A 20220-nucleotide genomic window follows, 5' to 3' on the forward strand; every position below is an offset into this window, starting at 1 on the left:
ACTCTCTGCTGTAGGAAAAACTTCCCTCTTGCTTTTATTTCTGGGCAGGGCAGGTGAGGGAGGGGGTGGTACTCAAGGAAGAGACAGAAAAATATGGGAACACTCACAAATATTGCAAAACATTGCAGAGACAGAGCAAAAAAGGGAAAACCAGGCATTTCCCTTCAAATAGATAGTCATTGGTATTTTCTGAGGAGGTAAGACTCCTCACTCCATCTTTCAGGAATCTTTTCACAGTGACACAGAAGGAGCTGCTTACACTCTGGGCCAGGACTGATCTAAGCAGCACTGTGAAGTACTTTTTGGGAAGTGATCACACATACAGGATATAGGACAGGTACAAAAAAAGCTGCAGTGGGTAATTCATAGGTATGAACTGAACACATCTGAATGCTGAATCAACTACTGTGTTTGCCTGGCACAGGGGAAATAACATCAACTTCAGTTTTCATTGAGCAACACAGGCTTCATAGTGTATTTCTTGTAGCCGCCAAAATATGCAAAGCCAGCATGTCAGGGTCTCTGACATGATTTTTTTTTTTTCATTGACCATGAGTGATTTGCATTAATTATAATCCTGTCTTTCAATATACATTACACTTACAGCTTTGCTTTTTCTACTGTTTTGCCTGGGATTTATCAGATCAACAGATATTGCTAACTAAGTCATTATATTCACCTTTTTTTGTAGAAGATCTTGGATTAGCTTTCTTTTGACTTCTGTAATTTCCTTGCTATTCCAAAAAAATTTAAGTGAAGAGTACATAAGCATGGAAGAAGGAATGGTGAACAGTTCAATTTAAATTTGAGTGACACTGTTGGGCTTTTTAAGCAAGTTTATCCAGCAATGTGAGACAAAAATTCCACTTTTTTTGGTAGCTTATATACACATAGTAAAAGACTAGAAAACTGATCACAGATGCCATCTGAACATGAGAAGAATACCACGAAAGTTCCATAGAAATAAGTGGATGTCGTAAAAGGCTTGTAGAAAAATCTCCCTTGAACACAGAAACTCTCTTGCCTATGTCTTCTCCCAGGAAGCTCGAGGAAGGAGTCAAAATTATTTCACTTATTAAGTGAAAAAAAAGTCTTGACAAAAAGACGCTTTAGCTCCCTCAAAGCACCTGGCAGAAAGTTTTCATGTTTAGATAAGTCTTGTAACTGTTGATATGTACTTTTTATTCAGCTTCAGATAGATGGGAAAGCATCAAGTACATCCTCTTCCAAACAATTGTGGAAAGAGAAACTACTCACCAAAACAGGTATTTTTATCAGAAAACTAGGGCTAAATCACACTTTCTGATAGGTCCTACTAGATCTACTCCAGCAAATGAAAGCTTTGAAGTATTACTCAGTGCAAGTAGCAGACAGGCTTTTTTAATTTTAAAAATTATAGGAAATTGCAAAGAAAAAAAAGTCTGCCTGTAGAAAATGCAGCAAAACGTGATAGTCAGTAAGACCAAACAATAAAGTTGCATGTTTCACAATTACTTTGCAGATTTGTCATGATTAAATGTAGGGATGAGACCTGGGCATTCCCATTCTTTGCACCCTCATTCCAGTTTCCATGGAAAGGACGTGCACGTGTGCACAGTCCAAGTAAGTATGCTGGGGATTACCCAGGTGCCACTAAACTAGCACTTAAGAGCTTATTCAAGCCTTTGTTTATTCCTGTGGTGTTCAGAGACAAAAGGATTTTCAGAGGATGATAAAGGATCCTTCAGGAGTAACTGGTTATTGTCAGATATAGTTGTGTACAGATTTCCCAAGTGAAATCAAGCAAATAACTACAAAAGCAAGAATTATGTTTTCATCAAGTTTGACATGAAGCTCTGGAAGCAAGCAGTAAATAGGGAAGGAGAAATACAAAAAGAAAGTAGCAGGTGTTCTGCTTTGGCTAGATTTTGAGCAATCAAGCATTTGAAGGAATAAAACTTGAATTAAACTGGTGAGAGTTAGCCCTTTCAGACAAGCCAACATTCAGCAAGGCCTTGCATGTAACCTTCTTTATTTATAGAACCACATGGATGTTGACTTCAACGTTGGCTCACTCTCAGATGTCATTCATGCCACCTTAAATAACCAACAATTCTGGTCAAATGTGTCTAAAACCATCCTCAAGGGTAGGAAAAAAGAGACTCTTTTTACACTCAGCTGGTTGTGAGCAGGTATGTAGGTAAAAGCCACTTCAACAAATTTACTTTATCCCTAATAGGCTTCTTTTCTATCTCTATACTTGATCACTTGTAAACATAAGACCCTGATTCAACGCTTTCAGCTGAAAGGATTTGAAAAATCATCTTTTCTGATTCCCATTTTACATTAACTTCCCACAATTAATAATGCCTCTTTCTTTAGCTTGCTTTTAGCTTTCAAAGGCTGCTCCGGCATGGAGCAAACCCTTACGCTTTGCTATTTAATCCTACTGAATCTTTTCATGCTTCTCTAAATACTTTTCCCTTTAGTGATACATCAGTGGGGTTAGATATAAACAGCCTTCAAGCCAAATAGAAGATTCTGGCTTTCAGTGAGCTGGCTAGTTGGAGAGAATAGTAGAAACCTGTAAGAAAACCCAATGCAAGCCTTTGTTCCTTAGCCTATAAGAGGTGTTTATGCCCAAACTGTAGGATAAAAGCACCTAGCTAATACCCAAATACACATACATGCAGAAAAGGAAAAAAGGAGAGGAAAAGTTCAGAGTGGAGACCACAGCTACCTTGACTTTGGGTTATTCAAATTTTGGTATTACTAATCTTCTTAAAAGGAACTACTCCTTCCCTCACACTGGGCTCACAATTGTTCCACAGAGAAGGCACTTCATTTGGAAGAAGAGAGAAAAAGTCTGGACAAACAACTGACACATCAATATTACCATGTGTACACAATTACGTTTTTAGATCTTATGTTTTTGACTTATCCAGAAGGACATGCACTAGATCCACGCCCCCATTCTTCTGGTGACATTTAACTCCTATTAACAATTTTCCAACCTGTCCATATCTATGTCCTTACTTACAAAAGGATCTCTTACAACAGAGGAGTGTTGGTGACAAAATAAAAGTCTAGTATTTTGGCCACGGTTATCAGAATGTTAAGTACATTATAAATTAGCACTATATAGGGATAATCCAGAAACTTAAGGTGCTAAATAATGACTTATCTTGGATTTTCACATCACTCACAAAAAAACCCACATGTAGATAGTAAAACTACTGAAAGTATCTACACCTGTTACTATGAAAACCATGATACTCCAAAATATTTCTGCTTTCCTGAACAAGGCTTTCAAATATGCTCAAAAATAGAGATAAAGTAGAACATTTTACTGAAATTACTGCTCCATGAGCAGAGCAGGAATACTTCAGAAAGGGGGATGGGAAGGTGAAATTTCTTCAACAGAACAAATGGCAGATATGATTACGTGCTCAAGAAGAATGTCACAGAAACAACATTAGCTGAAAGACAGGTATCACAGGATGCAGGATGCATAGAAAGCTTCCACAGTTTTCAGCAATTTGAACAGAGAAAAGCCAGACAAATTAGCTAAAAATCTGGCCTGTTTCAACAGCACCCACATCAAAGGAGAGACAGGTAAACTAAGAGGCTTCTAAAAGGAGAATTTATTTTCTAAACAACATTCAAATCACCTACTGGGAAATGGCACCTAACCCACAACAATTCCAAGAACAAGTTTTGCCTTGTTCGGAAGAACAAGCTGACATAAGTCAAAAATGCACAAAAAACCTTGACAACAGTTTAACAGTCATGAAACTGTCCTAGTCCTCAGCAGAATTCAGAGACACTGTTTATCTCAGAACAAAGAGTGCCACTCTGATCCTGCTGATAGCCATGCCATACAAAAAAAAAAAACCAACAAAAAACAAACCCACCCAAACTCAGAAACTCCATACTTGCCACCAAAATTCATACAAGAATAGAATTATGAAAGATGACACTGGAGAGCAGCCCTGAGAGTGTAATGAATCATTACCAAGCACAGAGACACAGGCAACTGCTCCTCTCAAAAGGAGCCGCATAAAAGAGCTCACTTGCCAGAAACATGCTTGGACACCAAAATGAAGTGCTCAGGTGCTGCCTTAGGCTCAACAAATACACAATGTTCAGATTACACAGTCTGGAAAGCAGAGGAAACTTAGGACATTTCTGGCACTTCCTTATTCTCCCATTGCAGTAGGAAATCAAAGCAACAAACCACCACAGGAAGATGGGCATTTATTTGGATACAGATCTTAGAACACTGCTCAAGTTATCTTTCTATTCTGCCTTGTAGTTGGCTTAAGAAATCATGTGCAGTTATTTAAGGTGTGCAAACTGTTAGTGTCCAAATAAATGTTCAAGACAGTAGTTAAGAAATATGGTGCTACCAAGAGAGACAGAACTTTAAACTCAAAAATTTTACACAAAAAAATTCAGTAGAAAAATATACTTGCAAAATGAGTACTAGTCCCTACCTTAGCCAAACCAAGAAAGCCAGAGGGAGATGGAGGAACAGAAATGCAAAGAGTGGACTTGGAAGACCTAGAAAACTTACACAAAATATATTTGCATAGTGTGTTATCCCACTAGAAACACTGCTTAACAAGCAGAGCAGCAGTCTGTAACGGATGAATGGTCTTCAAAAATTGCTTCTATGAGGCACACAAGTGAAAGGAAAGAGAATTTTCTGCCTGGAAGGAAACAGCATGGGTCAGCATGCTGCAGCAGTCATCAGAAATCAGTACCTTTTTCTGGAGACTTGCATAAGTAACTCCCTGATCTGCAGCCTTATTGGCTATACAACTGGGAAAACAATGTTTAAATAACAGCTTTCATCCCTTATTTCCAAATATTGTCAATGAAAATGGAAGTGCTGAAAAGCATTTTGAGATCTTCCAAGATTAAAAGGGCCACATAAATAATACATTTCTCCAGTATCTGAGAAAAAGAGGGTAACAAAAATGTGTTCCTTCTTGCTCTTTGGTCTGTACTGCAATTCCCGAAGTGTGCAAAGTGTACAGCTGAAAAGTATCGTCTAGAGGGACAATTAGCTAATGAATTATACTTCACAAAACACTTTCAATTCCTTCCTTAAATGCTAATGAAGTCATTCCCCATTATTAGCTAATATTAAAAGCCTACTGTTACATGAACATGTAATGAATGCTGAAGTATCAGCAAGGAAGTGATATTACATGCTTAAATTTCTTATACAGTATCTGTGTTTCTCCGGGTGCAGGCTATCATGTTCATCTTCTATAAATACCCATTCAAACTTTATCTGTTCTGGAGATGCTTTGTGCACGAGTTGGGGATGACTGAAGGCTTTGCACCTGTTTTTCACCATGTAGCAGGGATTTTGCTTCTGTAAAACTGAAGAGAATATTGCCATTGCCCCAGTCAGGCCCAGTCAAGTAGCACCACATTAGGTACAGACAGAAAAATTAGACTTTAAAAGGACACGTAGCAGTGGTGGCATTATTTTTGCATATTGTCACTTAGAGTGAATGACACAAGCATCGACACAATTCTTACTATCATATAATATTATAGCTGCCATTTGATAAATCAGCACATGTAGTCCCTGCAGGCAATTAAACACATAGGAAAAGGTGGGGGAAAGGGATCTATAAAGCCTAAAGCTATTCAGAATTACTTAAGACAACTCCCTATTCAGGCCAAATACTTTGCTTGGAAAAGCTTTTGGTGTTTGTAAACACTATTAGCTTGTATATAAACAAGTATAAGATAAAATAGGCTTATTTCACTGAAAAAAAGCTGTAGTTCCCTTAGGCTTTACAGGCATGCTGTAATCATTTTGATAAGTTATGTCTCTTTCTCAAGTCATACAGCTTCTATATTTATGCAGACTCCATTCACATCTCTTATCACGCTTTGACTCCACGAGACCTTACAAATAACAGTTACTTAAAATGCAGCAGTCTATTTTTGGTTTTGTGTGGTTTGTTTTTGGACTTTTTTATATAAAGTGTTTCACATTATGCCTGCTTTTTAGAGTCTGAATTATTTTCACATGCTCCAATTCTTATATGCATTAACAAATCCTATTCACTTATTTTCTGTTTCCCATGCCTGAGCTCAAAAACATTAGCCCAACCCAGAAAAGCTGCCATCATCCAACTATTTTAAAGCAAGGAAAACACAAAACAAAGGAACAGTTTATGACTGAATTTCTCTGCAAGGCTAAACACTACAGTTTGTTCTGTCCTACATTTAAAATGCATTTTTGATATCCAGCTATCAACTTTTATGTTTCCAGCTAATGGCACCAGTACCTTAATGCCATGCAAACATATTGTTCTATCAATCCTACAATGAAAAGGAACCTCGTAGGGACACAAGAGATCAGCCCAATTGAAACATAATGAGTAACTGGAAAAAAATATGCATAGTGAAAAAAATGAGAAAGAAAAAGGACATAAATAAGAAATTATTGTACTATTAAAAAGAGATTCTTAATCCTGCATGTCAGAAATAAATTTTCAGAAGGTATAAAAACAGTGTCAAAGAATAAATCAAACATAGAATAGAGTCCATATGTACAGAAAGAGTGCATACAGAAGACAACTCTGTATTTGAGGAAAAAGAATGCGACAGAAAATCTTGACTCGTGAGAAACTGAAAAGGAAGCAATTGTTTAACATTACTCACATCATGTCAATTAAAAAGGTGCCCAATTAAACCACTAGGCAACAAATTTTAAGGGAAAACAAAGAGACTTTTTTCCTTACACTCCACATGCTCTGAATCATGCCAAAGGATACCGTGGAGCCTGAGAACAGAAATCAGATCAACCAAACACATGCAGCAAGGACATGATGTCTCCTGCAATTAAATGTAATAGTGCAAACATTGCTTTGTGCCCAGGGAACTTCTAATCAATGCTGAGCAACAAACACTGGGAGACTGTATCAAAAGATGATTACTCCACCTAATTTAGTAATTTCTTCTCTAAGCATCCTTTACTGGAATCTTGCCAGCCATCTTATTTTAACAACAGACTTACATTCTTACAAGCTACATTATAATATGCCACAGTTTTTTAATGAAACAAAAAGAGGTTTTTGCCCATCCTATAGAAATGGAACTGGCATCTGAAAGTCACCCTTCTAGTGTGAGCAACTATTTCTTTAATTTTTTAGCAACATTAAACTCAAACAATCAATGCTGTCTGTCATGTACCACAGGGAAAAAAGTTTTCATATTTCATAAAAAAAAAAAATCACAAAAAATCCAGAGCTACTCATACTACTAGTTATGAGGAGTTTTTGCTAAACTTGAATGAAACATTCTTTTGTTCCTTTTTTTTGTTCTATATTTTTCTCAGTGTATAATAGTGTTGTCTTGGAATTCACTAGCATCATACAGATATCAAGAACTTTCTGTGCCTCAAGTGAGCACCTTGGGAAGGTTGAAAGTAGCCGAGTCTGTTTGGCCTGACTGCACTTTCACATTTACATGTCAGCAAACTGACCCTTAACACCAAGAATTTTTTGGGTCTACCTGCAGATAGGTGATTTCAAACATTTTTACCTTCCACTTTGAATGTGTTAGACAAAAAAAAAAAAAAATCCAAGACAAATGCAGACAGCTGCAGATCAGAAACATTACTGCAGAACTCTAGAAATTGTTTGAAATTAAACCTAAGAACCCAAGTGACTCATGAGATTGAACAAAGAACACGGGAATTGATGGAACATTTATGCACCTAAACTTAATTTATTGAGTTGGGAAATTACTTTTCTGTGGTAAAAATATATATATATGAGGCAACAGTCTTGGTAAAGGTTAAAGTTCTGCAATTATTTCCTTTCCCTTGATTTGAAGTGTGAAAGTGCTGTTGAGCTTGGCCTCAAGGAATTCACTTCAGCTGAGCGCAAGACTTACGAGTGTATGTAATGTGTGCTCGTGATTTTTGAAGCTCTTGGGATTGACTAGCTGTCTAAAAGGCAGCAGGCATTTCCACAGAACACCTTGTGAAGGATTCAATGACAGCTCACTTGAGCATCACAATTTTGACTCTTCTGTGGAGTTCACCTCTCTCCTACCTGCTAATGACCGACAAGTTAAGTCAAGATGCTGAACAGCATTTAAGGCTGCTGCTGAAGTAATAATATCCTTTATCAACATGATCCACAGTATTTTAAGTGAGGTTTCACATGTACTATAAACAGCATCATGGAAGGACCATTAATAAGCATCTGTGCTATTTTAAAACAACAGGTGGTGAGATCGTTTCACCAAAGTTATGTGCTCACCATATGTGTAAGTGGAAATACTGTAGGAGGTAGAAGGCAAATGAGTGAATAGTTAGCAAATATATATATTATATAATATATATAATTATATGGATATATTAAGATCTATATGATCTCATTAAAGCTGCAGCACATTTCATGGGCTAGCTAACAGCTGCCAAAATAACTTCAATATACCTTTGACTCTTTTGGAATAGTCACTAGAACAAAAACGTGACAAAAAGAAGCAGTCAGAGTAAGAGAAACTAAGACCCTATGTTGGCATTAGACCTATTTGCCTCTAACATCTGATGAACCATCGGGACATGAGTGCAGAAAGGGATACAGAGCTGTGGAGAGACCAGGCAGTTGCCATAAAGGCAGGTTAAATTCCTCATGAGTCCTGTAAAGCCAAAGAAGAGCAATGCAGCCAATTTTTTAATTCATTTTAATAAAGGTTAGAAAACAAACCAAATTCTGCTAGAGAGAACTACACCCCAGCTGACATAGAAATTCTTCTACTGCAGCTCTTCCTCATAGCTACTGTTTTATACTTAGTTCAACCAGGAAAGAAGAGCAGAGATACCCTGGAATCACTTTACAATCACAGAAATATGACCAGCTCAGAAATGCAGCGTGTCTTCAGTATTCTAGGGAAGACAAAACCCACTATCATATCTTATTGGTTCTACCATAAGAATTAAAGGAAAAATAAAAGCAATTTTTTGATCTGGCATTTGGTTGGGACATTTGCACCAACTGTCCTATACGAGTCCATTCTGTGTTACTTTCTCCTCTGATATATGATTATATATATGATTATATTTTGAGGGTGGGATATATACTACAAACATACAGTTCTCGTACAATCAGATCCTTTCTTTTATGATGTTGTCTTAATAAAGTAATTTTCTAAGAGTAGACAATATTAAGATTCTCTCAAAGCTAGTCTCTTGACACATCATGAAAACAATACATATAAATAGATCCATGCTTTTGCTGCTGTTTACATGCAGTCCCCTTCAAGGGAAAAGCTTCAAGCAGCTTTCTTTTTTGCAAGAAGCATACATGAACTCTGCATTTCTATCTCCACATTTCATATTAAACTCAGGGGTTCATTATCCAGGTTGTGAAGTGCTGACTTACTTGAATGTGTCAAATTCAAAATAAGATTATCACTACCTGTCTTGTTGCCACCACTAATATACAATAAATGGATCAAACTCTCAGTTCTCTTTAATGATTGCTACCTTTGCAGTTTAGTGGGCACTCACATAAAGATCCTCTATTGACAGTAAGTCCAATATGGAATCCATCTGCATACTAGAAGACCAAGTTTCAGTTTGTGCCTGGTATTTATTTTCAGAAATAATTTTTTTCTCTCCCAGAAACATGAGCTATTGCACATGAAGGACATGCATTTTGAAAGTGTGAATGTATTTCTTCTTCAAAATAAAAATGGTATCACTGCTGTTGAAATACTCTTGATTGTTTGCACATGCTAAAGTTTTAAGTTCATTGTGTAATATCTGTCCCCTTTTACTCTGCTCAAGCCTTTTTAAATAGAAATCTTAAATTGGAAAAAATAATCCATCTGAAAGCCTAGTAACGACATAAGTGAAAAATGACCTGCTTGCTCTGAGACATGGTTATTTCAGTTAGTTCAAACAGCACTTGGTAACATAATTTTAAAAATTCTCATAATAATAGAAAATATATTCAACTGAAGTGTTTCATCTCAGCCCTTGGAAAGGACCAGAAGTGAAATCAAACCTCTGCAACTTCAAGTGCATTCAAGGTCACTGGGTTTTCCAGTTTGTTCTACTAAGGAAACAAGCCTTTTGCAAACATATCCATCTGGTCCCCACTAATAAAATTGGGTAAATGAACCTGCCGGTTCAAAGGCTGACAGCAGCCTAGAAACCTCAAAGATAATTAAGCTCTTACATATCTGAAGAACAAACCCAGATGAAGTATTCCAAAATAGCAGAACCTCTGAGGAAAAAGACAACTAAATCTCAGCTGCTACCCAGTCTGTCTGGCACCAACCAGCTGGCCAACTAGGCTGTTCTTCCAGTCAGTGGGGCTGCTGCCCCAGATCAACCGCAATAAAGATGCTTTCCTTTGGCTGGCAGAAGTATGGAGAGTTACAGTAACAGAAGGAGCAAGAAGAGTTCTGGGAAAGAAATCCGTAGGCAGTGGATTTACACCAGCTACGCCGCTGAACTAGACTCACATTGATAATTAGATGTACTTTTTCTTCTATGGACACATGCACATTACACCACCTGCCTTTAGCGTACACAAGATAAAAACAAAAGCAATTCAAGTTTGCAGCGGGGCTCTTGTCAACCACTGCTTCATCTCTGCTACCATATTGTTTAAAAAAAAAAGTTAATTTTTAAAGAATAAAGAGTCTTGAAAAATTCGGTTTGCCAGAAAGCATGAAGAGTTAATTTACTGTGATAACATTGTGTCAACATTAGTGAGTAGTCATACTACCCTAAGCTTGTAAGACTGCCTGGGGGGCCATTACTTGATTTCTTCACTCCACTGAAGAAATTGACTGTATGTAAACTGGATGGGCTAATATGTGAAGGATCTGAACTCAGCTACATGGTTTCTTTTTCCAACCAAATGCAACTAGAGAAGAACGTTGCAGCACTGAAACCGTCAGCCATGCTTAATTCCAGAAAGGAAAAACCAACAGAAATGTCCTAACCAATGCTTCAAAGTTTTTACAGGAAGAAAATAAATGTATCATCGATGAAAGACACAGGTTTGACAAAACTTTGGTTTTTTTTTTCCTAGTTTGAAATACATATATTACATATGCCACGACTTAAAGCAACAAGCCTACACAGGATCATAGTTAATGACTGTGCTTTGGAGAAAAGATTTGTCTGTTGGACTGATTTCTGACTCTGCAGTTCATCATTCACTCTTTGTTTCAGCCTTGTGAAAGCTCAATTGTTTTTTGTACACATTTTCTGTCTCTGTAGCTGTCATTTGCCTTCTGCATACCCAGCAACAGTACAGACTGCATTTAAATATCTTCCCAGAGACAATGACAACAAATAAAGCAACTCCCTGTTACATCCCTAAGGATTACTCGTGTCACTCTGGCACCATGACCAGAAGCTTTAGCCACAACCACAACTGTCTGAGCTTCTGGGAACCCTTGGGTAACAGGATCCTTGAGGATGAACATACAGGTAAACAGACATTGAATAAAATAACCTTCAGCTTCCAGTATCCTACTTCCTTTTTCATGAAGAACAGATTAATTCCCAATTCTTTACTTCCCAGAGACACAGTCATTTCTTCCATCTCCAAACCACACAGAGCCATTAACTGTTACATATGCAGATTGTGTCTATTCTAATGAGCTGTCTCTGCACACCAACCTCCTGTATTGCTATACCTGCTTTAGGGCAAGTTTTCTTTTTTAAAGCCGAACAAACTTAAAAAATAAAAACAAACCAATCAACAAAAAATAAAACCAAACCAAACCAACCCAACAAAAACCACCAGTGTATCAGGCACAGAAATAGGTCAGGCAAATTTTTTTACCTTCTCAGTTCCAAAATACCATTCATTTGATGTTAAGACCTACGCACGTACCACAATGTGCAATGTTAACAGCCAAGCTACAATATACATACATTTTTCTTTTTTCCGCTTCTACAGGTGACATGATAGAACAGCAATTCACTAGTTCTTCCGTCAACAAACAAATGCACTTGAATTTTGGTGCTATTTTGTTTGTCGAGAACCTTAGGCTAGATAAAAATGAATAAAGGGAAAAAACCACGCAAGTCTTGGAAGAAGACGACAGAACCCATTTTGGTGTAAGGGCCGGCTCCCCAACTTCTACACTCTTTAGTTTCCTGTGAAGCGACTTCCAAATCTAGGAACGTGCATGAAATGACATCTTTTCTTGCTTCTGTTCCCCTGAAGCCCTTCTGCCCTAAGATGTCTCCCCGTCACTTGCGGAACGCCGGGGCAGCGCGGGGCGCCCTCCCGCACCTGTCGCAGCCCTCCCGCTCTCGCCCCCGTCCTGGGCTACGCCACTGACAGGGCGCTCCGACACGGGCACGGAGAGCAGCCCGAGCGGGAGCTGGCACCGAGCCACCGCACATCCTGGCCATGCAAGATAAAACGCACCACTGAGGCGCTTCAGAGAGCGCAGCCTTGCCGCTTTTGGAGGGAACCACGGCAGAAGGAAGGCGAGGGAAAGAGAAGAAAGCTACGAGCCCCAGCGCCGCTCCAGACGCTGCCCGGGCTGGGCGGCCGGCAGAGCCGGAGCGGGGGCTCGCATCGGCAGCGCCGCGCTCCCCCGGCCGGGCAGCGCCGCAGCGCTCGCCCCCGCACCCGGCAGCTCCCGCTCACCTTTCAGCGACCGGCTCAGCGCATCTTCCTCCCTCCCTCCTTCTCTCCCGCAGCGGCTGCTGGTGGCGGCCCAGAGCCCCCGGGCTCGGCGGGTGCCCGGCGCTGTTCCTCCGTCAGCCGGCAGCAGCTCCCGCTGTCACTTCACCCCCACATCCCGCCGCCGGCGGCGGCAGCTGCTGCTCCTAAATTCACGGCGCTCCGGCGGCATGAAGTCATCCTCCCCGCCCCCTCCGCGGGCCGCCGCACTCCGCTCCCGCCGCGGAGGGGGAGACGGCCCCGCCGCCCGGCAGCCCGAGCCCCGCGGGGCCCTGACGCTCCACCCGCTCCGGAGGGGCCGCCGCACCCGCGGGAACACCCGTGCCCGCCTGCCCGGGAGCCTGCGAGGGGCGGTACCGTCTCCCGGGTGCGGTGGCGGTCCGGGGGGCCCTCCCCAGGCACGGCGGCGGGATGGGCCGCTCCGCCCCGCGCCTGCCGTGCCCTCCCGGGACTCCCCTCCGCGGCCGCGGCGCTTGTGCCCGGCCGGTGGGGCTGCGCGCCCGCTCCGGCCCCAGGTTCGGCACCGCCCGGCCGGTGGGGCTGCGCGCCCGCTCCGGCCCCAGGCTCGGCACCGCCCGGCCGGTGGGGCTGCGCGCCCGCTCCGGCCCCAGGCTCGGCACCGCCCGGCCGTACCGCGCTGAGCGGCGGGGAACGCGGGAGGGCAGCTCCCGGCCCGCTGCAAGGCCGGAGCCAAGGGAGAGCGTCCCCGGGGAGAGCTCTCTGTGTGCCTGGGTCTCTCAGTTTGAAGGAAAATGCTCTGTAATCCCTCGGGCTCGTGGGTGGGCTCCCTGTTTCCACTCTCACCTCCCGGCCTCAGGACGCTCAAGCGCTCCTGAGCTCGTGCCCCTGAAAAATGCAGCGCTCCCTGGGATGCAGGAGAGCTCCTCTGGCAGTGGCTCCTGCTCTGTGCCTGGAAGGGGAATGGGGGACAGGCACTGTGCTGTGCTCAAGGTCACCTGGGCAAACTTCCCCCTTACCAAGGGGGTCCTGATATTTCTGAGACCCAGCAGTAGGCAGCGTTTCTATTTTTGGTACTTACGGAGTGCTGTGCACATAGTGAGTGACCGACAGGCTTGTGAAGAAGGCCGGATTCCTATCACAGTTTACAATTCCATGACCCATCCCATGTGCATGACAAGCACAGCTATGTTGGTTCATAAATGACACCAGGCGGTCTAGTTTGCATTGGTAATGCATGGCACCGGTGCAAGCCAAATCATGGTAGTCTGAGAGCTCTTCATATCTTACAAGCAAGGCAGGGTTGTGTCTGGTTGACAGAAGCTATGCTGGATGAGGAAAAGCAAACAAGGAGTTTTCCAGGTGCTGTGCCTGCTCAGTTGACCCAGTGGTCAAGTGGTGCCTCAGTGGTTTTGGAGTGGACTCGTGCTGGAAATGTTGATGGTCTCCATTGTGGTAAGGTCTGAAACATGAATAGCTGCTTCAGTGGCCTGGCTATAGGTGGGAAGATTGTATGTAGTGGTAGAGGAAAACAGCAAAGAGAAATGTCATTAAGGTAAAGTTCTTAGCCTCTCAGATAAAATATAAAAACTAAGTTCCCTTTTGGAAATTCATTGTGTTTTTTATGGTGGTTGTGCTATGGCTTTTCACCTGTGCAGTTCTACAGTTGCTCTATTTTGGGCTGCTCCTGTTTACTCCCTGCCTTGAACCTCTTCTGTTGGCTGGCATTGCAGAGCTGAATGTGCAGCGGCGGCAGCATCTCAACAGTGTTACTTAATCTCAGCTGACAGTGGGTTAAATTAGGTGATTGAAGGCTCATCTCCACATGCACAGAGGCGTTTAGGGGCACTTGGGCAGGTGGGGGAGCCGGGTTGGGCAAAGGGAGCCCATGCCCAGCCCCTCCCAGGCAAGCCTCAGTTCCCAGGGAGGTGAGGGCACACCCAGCAGTCAACCAGAAATTTCTGTGTGGGTGTTACTGCCTAGGGTTTTGCGACGCATTTTGGAATGGATAATGGAGCATTTTGGGACTAAGATTTATGAGATGTTTAAGGCAAGAACCAAAGACAGGGAAAGGAAGGGATCAAGGTGATATGGGAATGAGCACATGTGAGAAAATAGAGGAATGAGGTGGTAAATAGGGCTGGGCTGATGTAAACAAATTGCTGGTCAGACTGCTTGTCTGGCTATGCCCTGCACCTGATCAGTGCAGTCTCTCCTAGACTAGACTGTGTTTCTAAACCTTACTGTGTGAGAGGTCTCCCTGTGCTATATGTGTGCCTCTGCATGGGTGTAAGTGCCAGCAGCAAGAGTCACACCTCGGGTTACAGGGACTCATGCCAGAGAGGAGGGCAGGATTTCACCGTTCATGCCATCTGTGTTTGAGTGAGTGTTTCTGTCTATGTTGATCTGGGTGGTTGGCCTTGTGCTTATATATATATATATATTTGTGTGTACATACTTTATGTGTGTGTATGCCTGTTAGGAATATGTGTTCAGACTTGCTGCTGAAGGCCTAGGAAAACGTTGCTATGGCAGCCTCTCTTCTATTGGGCTATATGGTTCAGCAACTCATAACAAAATTCACTAAATGATTAGCATACTAGAAAATGGTTAGATATAGCCAATGACTAGAAATAGCTAGATCTGTGCAAAAGCTGGAATTAGTAGTATTTAATTTTTATTATTTCTTTGGAAACAGTAAATTCCAGAATCAAGAGAAGTAAATGCTCTTGGCCTCAGGGTTTTAATTAGTATTATTCAATATACATGATTGCAAAAACAAGGCAAAGAGGGAGACACCTACAGGATTTTATTTTAGTAGAAAAAACATATAGATATTCATAATTTAGCAACATTCAAAAAGCCTGTTTTACTTGGAGGATATAATCTTTGATTTAGCAGTCATGGGTTCAATCAGTTTAAAATGAATGTCAATATAAATTGATTGAAATCTAAGCATTTCAGCTTTAAAAACCATGCTGTAGGGAAAATAAAAGGGAATAGAGGGCTCTCATGAATATCTGAATATGGGGAAAGTCTGGAAATGTCTTTAGTAAGTGAAAATATTGTAAAAGGAAGACTGTTTATTTGCAAAGGGAGTGGCTTCAAAGAGGTTTAAGGGAGCGTTAGGAGGAGAAAGTTGTGTCTTAGAGGTTGGAAACAGCAAGGATGAGGTTTTCCAACATTCAAGTTAAATTAGATTGTTAAAAAAAATAATAAAAAGCTAAAGGTGCATTGTAAAAATTTAAGAAATCCTGAAATGAAGAAGTAGAGCTCTTTTTTATAGTGAGGAAGGGGTGAAAAATCAAGGTTTTCTTGCTCAGACTGAGTACTGGCTTTCCTGATAATTGCTGACTGGACTAAAAGATGAAACAAAAGAAAAACAATGAAGGGGAATAAATGAATCTAATGAATCTATACAAATGGATGTTACTGTTTTTACAGGGAGATTAAAATCCAGAGCGTGTTCAAGTCAGAGGAATAAAGCTCCAAATTTGTGAAGTCAGAGGTGCTGCCCCATTCTTGGAGATTTTCAGGTAGCACCAGTATTTAGGAAATAAAAAGAGACCTATGAATTTACACTTACATGGCCTGGTTGGTGATAGCATGCAACACACAGCCAGTAGTACAAGAACATAAGAGACAAGAGCCACTGCACACAGGCTTCTTTCAAGTTTATACTCCTGAAACTAGAGAAAATGGGTTGTACTGAGTATAAAAAAAGAAATCTAATCTCCCAGCCACTTTTTTTCTGCCTAAATAGCCTACTTCTTATGGACCTTCTTAAGTGGCAATTATTTATGGTAAGTTATTTTCATGTCTTCCAAAATTCAGATTCTTTGGGAGTTTCTGCATTGCAAGTCAGTGTGCTGTTTCCTGAAGAGCAATAGATGATATTGCAACTGTTATAAACAGTTATTATAACTGTTATAACCAGCTTTTTGTCAGTTTGCCATAAGCTTTTTTTTTCCTTTTAATATTAAGCTGAGTACTAATGTGCCCTTTAATAACAGGGTTTTTCTGGATATCCTCAGACTGCATTTAAATGAAAGCAAGACAATGAATAAACAGTTCTTACGAATTTTTGCCAATCTTTTTAACAGATGTGGGCAAAAATTTTACATAAACATTAAAAAAAAAACTACTGAAAAAAATGTCTCATGTCAACAGCAGTGCAGTTTAAGATACTGAGCATTATTTTATGGTTCCCATGGAGAATATAGTAGAGTATAGTAGAGTACAGTAATATTCCTACTGGATATCAAAACAGTCTTACTTATGTTGAAATACAATGTAGGAGTGCGCCATAAGAACCCTTAGTTACACCCCTTAATAAGTTAATATCCAGCTGATCCATCTGTTTATTTGAATTAATTTCAGGTCTCACAAATAAAATTATGCACAAAATAAAAATTGCTATAGGCTTTCTACTGAGAAAAGACAGTATTTAATAATCTTGATATTGGAAGTATGGTGTCTGCAGATAGTTTTTAAAAGCAAATAGATTAAGCTGTTTTTCCATGACCACTGTTTCACTTCCTTACTCTTTTCTTTCTTTATTCTTTCTTTCTATTATGGCTTTATAAGTTCTTCAGTAAATTAGCTAAGTTAACGCATTTTGTTCAATTGGTTGGAGTGTAATATATATGCCAAAAACAGTGACTCAAAAGTACTATGATGAAGAATATTGCAAGATGAACTGCAATGTCAGCAATACTCAAATAGACTTCCTTACAACTGAATCATTATCAAGAAAACATTTTTAAAGCAGTGATAAATTTCTCCAATAATTTCCAAACCATTTGTAAGGGAGTAATTTTTAAAGTAAATTCTGGTTAATCATTTAACAGCTAATAAAAGAATATGAATTAAAAAGCATTCGGTATATTATTTTCTAACCCTCAGCAATAGTAGATTTGAAGTAAAATTATCTGGTTGTGCATAGTTTAGAATAACCAAACTCTGGATTCAGGCAGTCTCTGCCAGTGTTTCTCAGTATCCTCCTCTTAATGCTAGTTGCTTATTTTCTTAGACTCAAATTTTCAAGGCAGGGGCTGTCAAAGATTCAGTTTGTACAACATTGTTAGGCATGAGCAAAATGCATTGATAATAATTTATGGCACTTAACAATACCGTGAACTTTTGACTTGGATGCACAGGACTCAGCTGCACCCTAAGCTACAAGTTACTTCAGCTGACAGCAATGGTAGCTGTGTGTGCACAGGGGCAGAGCCTGGCCCTTAGCCTCCTTGACGTCAGTAGGAACAGATGTGTTCTCCTTTCTTTTCTCTTGGGGCTTCTAGCATTTTCTTATTACAAAGCAGTCTGAATTTCTTAATGCCTTTAATTGAAAACTGCTTGGGTTTTCTAATTTTCCACTGTCAGCTTCATTGCTTGCTTATATGTTTTCTGAAGTTGGTAGGAACAATAGTCCCATCATAGCATTTTCTATGCTTAAAAATATATTACTAGAATTGTAATATAAAACATCCCTTCAAGTGGGAAAAATAACTTTTAACAGTATAATGTTGCTATAATGCATATGCCATAAGGGGAGAAATTAAGACATTAAGCAATCTCAATTCTGGTATTAGCCACAATGTTTTCTGAGTTCTTGACTCATCAGCCTCTGTTTTCTCACATTTTTCAAAGTAGTATGTGAAATCTGTTATTTTTTAAAGGAAAAAAAATACTGTCATGACAATTCTGATACCTACATAGGTCTTCAGTATGTTTACTTATGTGAATTCTTCTCTAGTGTCCTGGTGTAAACTTGTCCCTGCCCATGACAGTGGCATGGATTAGGTGATCTATAAAGGCCCATTCCAACCCAAACGATTCTATGATTTTGTCATGTTAAAGTAAGATGTAGTACTTTACCTTTTGTTCCCATAACTGTTTGTCAACAGTACAAAAACAAAAATGGGACAATCCTGACATTTACTGTTCATGCCCTCTTCTAACTCTGTCTTTGCATCCTGCTGGATCTTCAGCTTAATTCCCATCTCCAGGTTTCTTATATCAGCCTATTTCTTTGACTGTTATTAATACAAATTTTAAATTCTGTAAAGTTTTAATCCTGATTTCAGATTTCTTCTCTTACACCTGTTTGTTTTAGTGGAGGAACCAGTTTAAGATAAGTCAGTGAGTCCAGGTGCTTATTGTTATGAAAAAGTCTTTTTAAAGAGATTTGTCCAAAAGATTGTCTTCTCTTCATTTACTATGCAGCAGAGAGCCTCTTGCAACACATATCTTTAATTAAAAAAAAAAAGAAAAATAAGAAGATTGCTACCAAGATTTGCAGGGCACAAGAAGAGAGAAACAAAGACCATGAGAGCTGCCAAAACTCAGTGCCTTTGCAGATGCAGAAAATTTGACAGCAAAAATGTGTCACAGTGTTTCTGTGTATCTTGATTATTATTCAGTGCCAAAACAATAAAAACCAGCCAAGAAATATGAGACTCCTGTCCATCTGACCAGAGAAAATATATGTTTTCCTAATTCCAGATCTAGCACATCCCATTTTGCAGCAATGTTTCAGCACCCATAAACTTTGCCTAAAGTAATTTCTTAAACTGAGGACTGTTTGTTTTCATTCTGCATGTTAGGTTTACTTCCCATTTTCCTTTCTGTATCCCTTTCTGTTTAATATTCTTGGGCAAAAAAATTCAGCTCCGAATTAAATAAAAAACCCAATGATTTTGGATGGTAACTAATCTTAGTTTGCTAAATAAAAGAAGCTTGTGGGTTGCTTGTAGTTTTTCAAATGTTGATGAGTAGGTGGCATTTAAACATATCCAGTTCTCCTGGTTTTCAAGGCATTTATAGTTCTCAGTTGATTCTTTGGGTACCATCTTTCAAAACTTGATTAGGTCTGTCCTCCTGCCTTTTCATGTACAAGTGTGATTCTTCCTGACTTTGGTGCAGTCTGGACAAAATTGGACATTTGGAGTTCAAGTTGATTGATAGTCATCATTAGAAATATATTTTATCAGTTAAGTCAGCTATCTGTTTCCTGAGAAATCTTCTCTCAGTTGTACAGGTGTGTATATTTTGTGAATTTTTTTTTCTTCCCTATAGACTAAAAAGAATAAATGTCATTAATAATTGCTGTGCCAAAAGCTGTTTGATGATTTTGCTAAAGCAGTCAGGGTGTTAGGGCTTTCTTCTTAAAAATAAATTTCCCAAACCAAGTGCTCTAGCGGTTTTGGATCAGTGCTAGTGAATATTTTTTTCCAAAATATGATTGTACAAAAACTAATTGACTTGTAATTTGTTTTGGTTTAATTTTGTTATTTCATTTCTGAGTGTATGTTAGAGAATTCTGTAACTGCTACTTGTGCCTGCCCACTCACAAGCTTGATGCCTATATAGGAATCCCACTTTCAAATCACTCTTCTGTTATGATTGTGGATTTCTTTGAGTCTGTTTATGTTCCTAGAGCAAACTGTGTCAGCCATGAAAGAGAAGAAACAATAGTCTTTTGGAGACTGCTTTCTCAACAGTGGGCTTCTCCATATTGTTTTGTGTTATAAGGGGGAAAACAGATGTGGAAAAGTAGACCATTTCAGCAAGA

At 40.0% G+C, this 20220-nt stretch overlaps 1 protein-coding gene across 1 annotated transcript in view; it reads right to left on the reverse strand.

Moving 5' to 3' along the window:
• Nucleotides 1–12908, reverse strand: part of PKIA (cAMP-dependent protein kinase inhibitor alpha) — a 42882-nt gene extending 29974 nt beyond the window's left edge. The window contains exon 1 of the mRNA XM_084212383.1: nt 12651–12908. The gene's annotated coding sequence lies outside the window, so the exon portion shown is untranslated. The remainder of the gene's footprint in view (nt 1–12650) is intronic.
• Between the last annotated feature and the right edge of the window lie 7312 nt (nt 12909–20220).

Source organism: Fringilla coelebs (genome assembly GCF_963513975.1).
Source record: "Fringilla coelebs genome assembly, chromosome: 1".
Taxonomy (NCBI): Eukaryota; Metazoa; Chordata; class Aves; order Passeriformes; family Fringillidae; genus Fringilla; species Fringilla coelebs.